The sequence below is a fragment of the Sceloporus occidentalis genome, unplaced genomic scaffold (assembly GCF_023333645.1).
Source record: "Sceloporus occidentalis isolate IW3139 unplaced genomic scaffold, rSceOcc1.0.p SCAF_12, whole genome shotgun sequence".
Taxonomy (NCBI): Eukaryota; Metazoa; Chordata; class Lepidosauria; order Squamata; family Phrynosomatidae; genus Sceloporus; species Sceloporus occidentalis.
This window is the reverse complement of record NW_028316992.1, coordinates 12839258-12850725: the sequence shown is the minus strand read 5'-3', so window position 1 is coordinate 12850725 and position 11468 is coordinate 12839258.

Genomic DNA, 11468 nt, shown 5'->3' with positions numbered 1-11468 from the left:
TGGTGCTTCTTTAAGGTTATCCCAGGACAAAGTAAGCTCTCGTCTTTCACCATTCCATTCAGAGAAGGGAATGGCTGCTTTTTTTAATGAGTTAATACTGTACTTTACTTGCATTTACAACCTTTTTGATATCTGCCTGGTCACCTCCCTCACACATTGTACAGCCACAATTCACCATAGTTCCCTCATCCATCCATCCTTTAGGGTGAGCATAAACAGTTATGACTGCTATAATTTTGTTAGTTCTTCAGTATCATTTTCCTTTGCTTCATCCTTTAGATCCTGTTACCTGCCCCTAAGGTTTACCCTCGACTTATCCACGAGTCATATCAAAATCTTTAATTTTGATCTCAAAACCTGCCCTCATTTTATACATGAGGTTGACTTATCTACAAGTATATACAGTACCTAAGAATGGAAAACAAGGTGAATTTGAGATTTTCACTGCTGTATCTAGCATTACATGGGAACCACAATACACCAAAAAAGAGCAAATTTTGTGCCAAGAGAACTTACTGTTTTAAACATACAGTCATCCCTCCGTATCCATGAATTCAACCATCTATGGCTTGAAAATATTTTTTAAAAAATATAAATTTCAAAAAGCAAACCTTGATTTTGTCATGTTTATACAAGGGACACCATTTTACTATGTCACTGTATTGAATAGGACTTGAGCATCCACAGATTTTGTTATCCACAGGGGTTCCTGGAACCAAAACCTAGAGGATACCAAGGGTCCATCGTATAAGCTTTCTGGTGAATGGTTCTATATCCTTGCTTTAATGTGGATATCTGTGGTTGTTGCAGTGTGGAAGTAATTTAGGATTCAGAGGAAGAGCTTCTGCATTGTGCTGTAAGCAAGGGGGAATATATAGTGACCCTGCTCTTTCATTCTCAGGAGATTGGAAGGGGCTACCATTCCCTGATCACACAGTATTCTCTCCCACAAGATGTCAGCATTGATCTGTTTCACCCAGGCTTGATATAGACTTTCCTTTTTTTAGACTAGTGAAGTGTAACCTAGCAATAACAGAACAACAGCCTGCTAGAGAAATTACTACTAAAGAATGACACAGCCAAAATCCTGATGCAAAAGACATCCCATCTTTTTGCAAGGGAACTGCTAATGTCACTTCCTCAGGAATATTATTTAAGGTTGACATTCTGATTTTTAACCTTTTCTTTAAGACGAGCTAAAATTTGTATTTGAAATGTATCAGCACAGTCCAAAAAGGCAGTGTGTTGTAGTGGTTTTAGTGTGGGGTGAGGACTCTGGAATGCTATGGTTTGAATTCCCACTTGCCCATGGAAGTCCACTGGGTTTCCTAGGGCAGGTCACACACTTTCAGCCTCAAAAGAAGGCAACGGCAAACCCCTTTGACAAAATCTTGTTCCTCATGATGGGTTCACCATAGGGTTGCCATAAGTCAGAAATGGCTTGAAGGCAAATGACAACAACAGTAGTTTAGAAAGGCTCTAAACAAGGTGGCTTGGGAAATACTGTGACAGTAACTAGCAACAGAAAATACAAAACATCTTGGTGATGACTTGGTTCAGTTTCTGGGCCCTCAAGATGTGTCTCTTATTTTTGGCCTGACCACTGGTGTGCTATCTCCTCATTCTCACTTAGTTCAGCCTTTCTATGTGGTTTAACTGTCAGATTTCTTTCTCATTCTTTTCTTCTTGCTCACTTTCTGCTGCCTTGTAGCTTGAATGCCTTAACTACCCACACCCTGTTCTTACGCAGAGGCAATGCTTTTGAATATGTTTCCTTTTCTCTTTCACATTCTTTGCTCAGAAAAAAAACCCCATGGTTTCATTATACCACAAAATTTAAAGCCATTGTTAGCCAGCGTAACCTCCCTGTTGCCTTAAGGACCCTGTTAAGAATTAAGAAGCTGACCGTACAGTCTTAACTGTACATGTGGTTAAGTGATGCTTGAATACTCATGCTTCAGAAATGTTATTGTATATTTAGATATTAACTGAGAGCTAAAATGATATCTCAGCAGAAGAAACATCTGCCACTCCACATGTTTCCCATGCCTGATGTATGTAACTACAACCTCCAGTGGGCTGAGAATGGAGGTGCTGTTTTCCAGGGTGGGTGGGAGATGTAGTGCACTGAAATGTAGATGCATCTTGGTTTAAGGGAGTGTACTGGACGATATGCCTACAAAAAGACTAGCTCTCTCAATATATTCTCAGACTTGCCAATGACCATTTATAGCAGGACTGGGAGATGATGGATGACTTAACAGACAGTGATGTAGTGGAGCCAGGTCTTGCCAAGTCAAAGCCCAGGGTCTTTCTGATCAACAAGGATGATGATTTAATCCACCATCCCTCTAAGACTTCCCTCAGAAAACACTCCTCACAATAACTGCAGGGAAATATCCTCAGAAGCAATAAATTGTCTGGAATTATAATTGCTGGGATGCAAAATACTGTGAGGTGGTTCAGTCTTGAATTGCCAGTCAAGACCTATTAGCTTTACAAGAGACCTGCTCCTGCTAGAGACTAAAACTGCTATAACTGGTTTGGTGACAGAGTCCAGCCCAGCTGCTTGTATTTTTGGACTCTCCTTGGAAGGAGGAAGTAGTAGTAGTAGTAGTGGCATTGTCAGGATGAGTGATAACTCTTATTGTATAAAAGTGAGATTCCACACTTGGCACTTGGCTGTTGGTGGTTTACCTAACAACCCCATTATTATGTAGGGCACACTCATAGCAGGTTTTTTAGAAGTAATTATTAACGTTCCTCAGACACAGAAAGAAGTAAATATAGAGAGCAGATGTAACTATTCTTTGTCCTCTTTCTGCCATTTCAAATGTGCACCTTATTGATATTACAATATAATCTATCTATGTACTGCTCTGCAGCACTATTCTTTAAGAATGCTAAGCGTCAGAAAAAGCAGTAGATCTAGTTCACACTTCTTCCTCATCCCGGCTCTTTTCCTCACATGCTCTGCCTTGACGAAACAACAGGATCGTCTTCAGGCAGCAAGGAAAAATGCCCTGCCCCGTGGTTCATACAGGGAAAATAGACCCTGAAGTTCGTGGGCCAAGGAGGTGAGATATCTAGCCGAAGTGAGCTGAATTTCTTCCAGCTCTCACAATAGCATCTTTTCTGGTAGTTTACTTTCATTTTACCGTTCTCACAGTTAGGCTTCTGACAAGAGAACGCACTGAAGAAAAGGGCACTTATCAACCAATGCCAGGTTGTTACATTGAGTTTTGGTTTGTGCATAACTGCAGATGGCAGTTATGCTGTTATACGCTTGATAATGCTGTTGTGAAAAAGCTAAAATGCGGGGATGAATGCTTTTCCAAGTCAGGTCAAGATAATTGTGTTTTAGATAATTAAGCAAGTGCCTGAAACTGTTTTCCTCTGCAGGGCCAAACAAGTGAATAAAAGCCAAACCAAAAGGCATAAATGGACCCCATGGAACAAACAGCAGTATTTTCTGGCAACCTGGTTTTTCTTAGACTCACGCGAAACAGTATGTAACAATGCCCATCCCGGCTCATTTCAGATCTCTGGTTGTCAGGGAAATCTGAAAGAAAAGAAGTTAGGGAAATGTGTAAGCATCTGGTGTGGTGAACATAGGTTGAGGACTGTCAAAACTGTGGGGAAAAGTGTGAAAGATGTGCAGGGAGAAAAGGGATTAAGAAGTGCACCTTCTGGCACCTTTTCAGGTGGATTGGTTTGAAGATGTAAACTGTTGGCGGAATTTGGCCTGTTGGCAGATCGTTACAACTAGATAGAAAATGGGGGTAAGAATTTCTTGTTCCTCGTTTCTGGGATACATCAGGATGTCCAACCACAGCCTGAGCTGTGAGGGACAGAACAGCGGGCAGGAGCAGGTAACCCAACCAGCATCTTGCCCTCCTCTTCCCTACTGGAACAGCATCACATCAACATAACACCTAGGCAAAACTTAATACAGAGAAGAAACATGTCAGCAGAAGGTATTAAAAGGAATATGGGATTCTGAGTTTGTCGTCTATTGGAGGGACATTACTTAGTTGTCTAAAACTTCAACAAGATTTTGCTTGTCATGACTAGAAGGGCTTCTTTTGAATAGTGAAGGAATTTCACTGGTGGAAGGTTATTCTTGCTGATTCTCCCAGCACCATGTCCCCCACTGTGCCGAAGGCTCCCCCAGATTCTCTTAATATATTTTTGTATGGTACAAGGGAGTAGTGTTTTAAGCATTGGACCAAGACTCTGGAGACCAGGGCTTGATTCTCCCTGGATGACTTTAAGTGAGTCATACACTCTCAGCCCCAGAAAACCCTATGATAAGGTCACCATAAATTGGAAATGACTTGCGGACACATAAAAACAACAATATGGTGCAAGGGGATATAAAGTGCAGAGCAGCAAAGATAGTTTCCTCACCCATTCCCCCCTGAGTGGAACTCCACTATTGGATGCTAGACCACAAGGAATGAAATAATAATAATAATATTTATATCCTGCCTCTCCCCATAGGATCAAGGTGGCTAACAAACACAGTAAAATACAATACAGTAGTGCAATAATAAAAACCGATACACACATAAATTACAATACAACTCTAATACAAATCTGGATGCATTCAAATGTGTTTGAGTTTCAAACTGGTCATCCCAGATTACTGTATAATATGACACTGGCTGGTACTCAGCATATTTGTTAGGATTATACATTCCATTTTGACACGTATGAGTCCTGAGGTGTGTAGGAAAAGTCCGGTTGCACCCAAGACCAGTGTCAGGTTGTGTTTAGACTGTCATTTGCCAGTGCACATTACACAAGGAGATATTCAGGCTTCTCATAGCTGTATAAGAGCAGCTGGAAGGACTGTAATCTACCTGTGTGTGTGTGTGTGTGTGTGTGTGTGTGCACCTTGGTGCTGTCCAGCTTGCATTACACAGGTGGGGAAAGAAGCAGTCTTTGTCTTCCTGAACCTGGAACGACTGGCCACTAGAGCATACCCAGGAGCCACCACATTTGGGTTGGGCAAGGACAGCATAAGTCAGGTGGCAAAGTTTTACACTGTGTTGTTGTTATGTGCCTTCAAGTTGTTTTCAACTTATGGCGACCCTAAGGTGAACCTATCATGGGGTTTTCTTGGCATGTTTCTTCAGAGAGGGTTTACCATTGCCATCCTCTGAGGCTGAGAGAGTGTGACTTGTCCAAGGTCACCCAGTGGATTCTGCTACTGAACTAATAGGACTTTGGCCTTAGAGCCAAGTCCAATAATTAGCCCAAACTAGAGTGAACCGATGAAATCAATAGGAACTGGGTAAGCCAACAGATATTTTAAGTTGTATTGATTCCCCAGGATAATTAGACTTAGTTTATTAATTACAACTCCTGGAGCCTTCTGCATAAACAGCTCCTGGGCAGGATTATCACTGCAGAGGGCAAACCAGGTTAGGTTATTTCAGGTATCATGAAGGTCTGTTGTTCCTCCTACAATCGTCTAGATCTAATGACTTTGTTTTATAGCGGGGGGGAAAAAACCTTAGGAAACAAAAAGTGGTGACATGACTTTGTACAACAGTAGTTCTGTCTTTTGCTGTTTTCGAACAAAGGCTGGAGACTATCACGCTGTTTATTCAAAGCATGAAGAACTGAACATCAGAATCTTTGGGAAATGGCATGATATCAGCATTTTGCTTAAGGTAATATGACAGTATCTGGTTATGATAATTAATTTCAATACTCAGAACTAATTTGACGTGCGGTTGGAATATACTATTATGCAGAACGTCTTCATTGAAGCGCATCTTATTTTATTCAGCAAGTTTTGCCATTTCCCCCCCAGGTTGTTAGAGAAGATTTCACACAGACGTTTGCTACAGCGGCAGTTTTTCCAACCAAGTCATCAGCTTTGAGTGGTAAATGTAGCCATCCTTCACGGAATTCTGAACCACTAGTTAAAGTCTGATACGAGAAAATTGCTACATAAGCAATTACCCACTTGACTTCCCTTCAAACACGCAAATGCAAGCAGAAACTAGCCATTCAAAAAGGAGAGAAAGCAAACCTGACTAATTTCAGAAGTTGCTGTCTTCATATCTGGCAGGCCACACGTTAGAGAGACAAAAGAGTATTAATCTATTATTTTTAAAGTGATATGAACAGCATGTGTTCACGTGCTGCATTACTGCAAGGACATCTCTGGATCCAATGCACCATTACTAAGGTCTCATTCCCATTCACAAATAAATCAGTTTGCGATCCAAATCGATGGATTGATTTGACGGCGGAGCGTGGTTCACACTGCATTTGCCCCAATCGCATTTTCTTGTTGTAAAATAACCCACTTCTCATTCACATTGACCAATGATTTGGCTCCAAAGGGACCCTCTTCAGTGGATGATCATCTGATCACATCATAAAAAAACAATAGATTCTGATCTGCATCCCGTTCACACTTGCGCTGAATCGATTTATTGCAAAAAGACGCAGAAAAAAATGAGCGTCAAAAAGAAGGTTAAATGGGTCTAGCTCATGGCCCCCTCTCCAAACCGTTTCAGTGATTCGGCTCAAGTGCGAACAAGGGTCATTTAAACCACTTCAAATGAGTCTGCAAACTGGTTTAAAACATAGTGGGAATGAAGTCTAAGCAAAACACACAGAAGCAAATCTCTTCCAGTGTAGTTATGTTTGCAGGATACAATTCCCACTAGAAAGGCTGGTTTCAGATTCCAGTTTGGAAGTTCAGTTGAGCCATAACCTCATCAGTTACTGCTGGGTAAGGCATTCAATCTCTCTTTGTCCTCATTGCTCCATCTTGAGAACCGGGGGTGTAGGATCATGCAGACTTCCAGATGTTGTTGGACTGTAACTCCCAGCATTCCTCACTATTAGCTAAGCTGGCTAAGGCTGCTGGAAGTTGCCATTTTACATCTGGAGGGTTGTGTGCTTCCCATCCATTTACAATTATTTCAATTGAGAGTAAGCATTTCTAGCCAGGTGGGTCTGGGCTAGAAGAAGACAGGGAAATGTGCTTGGACAGGTTATCTAAATATACCAAACAGTTAACAGCTACTCTTCACATCAAACAAGAGTGCCCTCCTCCTAATAATAATTCATATGCCAAATTAAAATATTTGTAGATTGTTCTAACTATTTTGTGGGCTCCTCTCTAGAGCAAGTGCAAAAGTGTGGCCTCTGGATGTTGTTGGACTGCAACTCTCAGCATCCCTCGTCCTTGGCTATATTGTCTAGGGCTTCTGGGATGTGCAGACCAAGAACTTCTGGAGAACAATAGATGATCCTCAGCAAACACAGTAAGAAATGTGTGTGGATGGACCTGTGGCAGCTATGAATCATTTATCTCTTTATAGTTTATTTCTTGATGTTTTAGCTGTTTGTATACAATGTTTGGCAGTGGCGAACTTCTGAGACAGGGATGTACGCATATTTAAATAACTTCAGCATGATCTTATGTCTCAGGAGTTGAAAACAGGAAGAAAAGATCAATGAAAACAAAGACATGCAATCATGTCAAATGACTTGCTGTGAGTCTCCTGTATGAAATGGAGAAATAATGGGAGTTCTTCAGTGTTTTTGAGCATCGCTGTCAAATGGGTCGTTTCCAGTTTCCTATTCAAACGTGAAAATTGTTCCATATGCAAAGGCACTCTGTGCACAGCTAGTCTCTTCCAGTGTGTCCCAGCAGAACAACAAATGATGAATGTACCTTGAAATTCAGTATGCGGGCTAATACTATAATGGCTCCCCTGGACATCAAAACAGCAACGTGATACCCTGGAAAATACATATGCTATTACTGGTGTGTTTATTCCCAAGTACATTCACCTTTGCATATGGGTGGGCCCCCATGATGCAACCACAGCTGAAACCTGATAACACTCTTACCTCTGGTGACTGACTACATGTGGCACCTTTTAAAAAGGAGGCAGGTTTTCTAAATGAATGTTATGTTATTTGTTTACAAAATGCTGTACCGCATTTCAGCCGAAGGATACTCACGGCCATGAACAATAACTGGAAAACCATATGCTCCAGCACAGGTTTAGCAAAATGTCCAGAAAGGTGTTTTGATCGTCTGTCCAGATGGCAGCGGCTTACAGCACAGCTGACTGGATGGCCGAAGGGGCGGTGGAGAGGAAATCTGTGACCCATAAATATGTGCTGTGAATCTCTGCAACCAGGTCATGAACTTCTGTAATGTTTAATTCACACTTGATTAATAAAAGTATGGCTTTGCTATTGAAATGTATTATTCAGTTGGTTTAATATTTAACGGTAAGAATGATTATGAATACTTGACATTGAATAGATAATTGTTACTCAGCTGACCAGATAAGTCGTGTTTCTGATTCTTTCTGATTTAGGAACTAGTTGTGCAATCCTGACATTACATGCTTGCAGGTAACATGTAAAAAACAGCCAACAGAGATCAGATAGAAATGTTGCCAGCACATGATCTTCTTCAGATTTCCACATCCTAAAAAATGTAATTCAGTACAATTCTATCTGCACATTTGTACTGATTTACAAGACTTTATAAACTTATTAGATCAGAAAATTTCAAGTGCTATACTCTACAACTAAGGTCCAAAGAACACTGCGGAAATAATCCAGTTTGACACCGCTTTAACTGCCATGGCTCCATGCTATGGAATTCTGGGATTTGTAGTTGTGTGAGACATTAGCCTTCTCTGTCAGAGAGCTCCGGTGCCACAATAAACTACAATTCCCAGGATCCTGAGCCAGGGCAGTTGAAGGAGTCTCAGTGGATTATTTCTGTAGTGTGTTTTTGGATCTAAATAAAGCATAATTACACAATATAATATACAGTATCAATAGTCTACAAAACTGATAGTAGATTGGGCTGTAAATATATTTTCAACATATTATCAATATTTATATACTGAAATTTAGTATAAAAAATTGCAGAAAAGTATCTACTATGCCAAAATCTCAGGGTTTTTTTTGCATTCATAATGCCTTCCAACAAACAAATTCTTGAAGTCCACATCGGTCAAACCATACAAGATTTTAAAGACTTAACTACCACAGTTACTTTCCCTAACATAGGGCCTGAACAGACAAGCCAAAATAAAGCTGCTTCAGGTCACTTTGGAGGTATGCTGTTTAAATGATGCATGTGTCCTAAGAGGCCGGAAGCCGCACCAAAGCCACCCTCCAGTCCTAAGGACTAGAGCACAGCTTTGGCACAGTTTCTGGCCTCTTAAGACGCATGTGTCATTTATATAACATAGCTCCAAAATGACCCAAAGCAGCTTTATTTTGGTCTGTCTGTCCGGGCCCCTAGAATACAAACAGTAGACTCAGTCCTGACTGGAACCCTAGTGAGAAACTAACCCTTTCACCCCACATGTAGTATTAGTCTGGCTCTTCTCTGTATCTGCAAGTTGTATTTTCACAAAAATGATTTATTAACTTAATTGGATCACTATCTGGCAATTAAACTGCAGGCATGGGACAATGAAGTTAAGCCCCCTAGCAAAGATCTTAACCTCTTTTTTTACTCCAGAAAATGTAGTCGTAGCAACACAACTGGGCCAAACATCTTGATCCCAAATGGGACCAGAAACTCAGGAGGGGCATGCTAACCCTTCTTCCTCCTGTTTCTTTTCTCATCTGTCCCCTCCCCATCCTTCTCCCAGCCAGACCCATAAAAGGCTGCTGGATAGTGGTGGCCTACCCTGCCCTCCCTCCATCCTTTCCCACTGCTTTGCTTGCTTGCCTGCCCAGCTGCTGCCTGTGCTGCCAAGCAAATGAAGCAATGGGAGGGGACGGAATGGGCACACACCTCTCCTCCTTTTCCGCTGCCTTGAGTTCTTCAAATAATTGCCTCCAACAATCTGGGTACTCATTTTAGTGACATTCTTAGAAAGATGCAAGCCTGAGTTGAGCTTGAGCCCCCTTGGCTGGTATTGAACTCGCAACCTTATGGTTTTGAGGGAGTGGTTGCAGTACAGGCATTTAACCACAGTGCCACCAGGGCTCTCTTATGGAGAAGGCCAGGACAGTGGAAAAGAGGGGCAAGTGCAGCAGTAGAACACTCTGCAGTGCGGGGGGAAGGCTTGACCAGGTGTCACCCCTCTTTTGAGATGTCACCCAGTGCAGGCCACACACCCAGCACCCCCTAATGACACCACTGAAGTTATCAAATGGTAGAAGAAACCTTTTGACAATAGGTGTGGTTCAGCAATGGAATAAATTGCCTAGAGGGGTGGTGGGTCTCCTTCCCTGGGTGCTTTCAAAAGGGGGCTGGATAGCTACCTGGTGGGGATGCTTTAGCTGGGCTTGGATTTGATGGCCTATGAGGCCCCTTCCAACTCTATATCATTCTGTGCTTGTACAGAGGTGTAGGTACCACAATCCCACTTTGGGATTGTCTGAGAAAACAGATTACTGATTGAAGTTAGCCTTCATCTGTCCTACAGTCCTTGGTTAAAATTAGTTCTTGGTTCAACGTGAGAGTTTATGAGTGCTGATAAATAGCTCCAGTTTGATTTATGTAATGGTGAATGGCACATTTATTGCTCTAGAAATATTAAGGAGTGAGGGAAAGATCACCATCGTTTTCTGCAAGCATAAGAGGCTGTCATAGGCTGAACCGAACAGACCCTTTCCATCAGAGGCTACTCCTGGCAGACTGTACATAATTTTTTCCACTTGTTCAGTTCACCATCGCATTTGTTTTTCCATCTCCACCAAATACAACGGCAGATACTGCAGAAGATGAGCTCTATCCAGAGAAGATGTGAATTGCTCTTCTTTAACTATATAAGAGGTTTAAGGACAGTAGTTAAAAAGGGACAAATGCTAGATTTACTCAGATGCACTAAGCCTAATACAGGGTATGCCTCATAAATGTGGGTGTAGTACAGTCTTAAAATATGGGCTCTTTAGTCAGCTTTTCCACACTTCTGGGGTGTTGCCATTTTCCTAGCAATATCTCTGACTTTCTCAGTGGCAGATATGATGACAAACGTTTCTTTGAGTTAGTAAGGCACAATTGGGTAATACTAGGTATAAATTGATTCCCTTCTGTAGTTCGCCACTCAGAACAGTGAGAATTTGTAAACTGAGTCACTTCTGGAATGGGTCATTCCTTACATGGGGATTTCAAATATGGTTGTGGATTAACTAGAATGTATGTTGATTGATAAAGAAGAGACAAGTAAGGTAACTGAAAATTGTACCAATTCCCATATTTCAAGATATCCTAAAATATAATCTAGTAGACAATTGTATGAAAAGGGATCTTGTAGCATCTTTGAGATTAACTGAAAGAAAAAACTTGGTATCATGAGCTTTCGTAGACTTAAGCCTACTTCCTCAGAGACAGTCCTATATAAACCATTTGTGTGTGCGAATAGCAATTCAAGTTCAAAACCTTATATGTATGGAGATGAGGTGGCAAGTACAGTTTTAACAACATTCTCACACGTTTATACAGG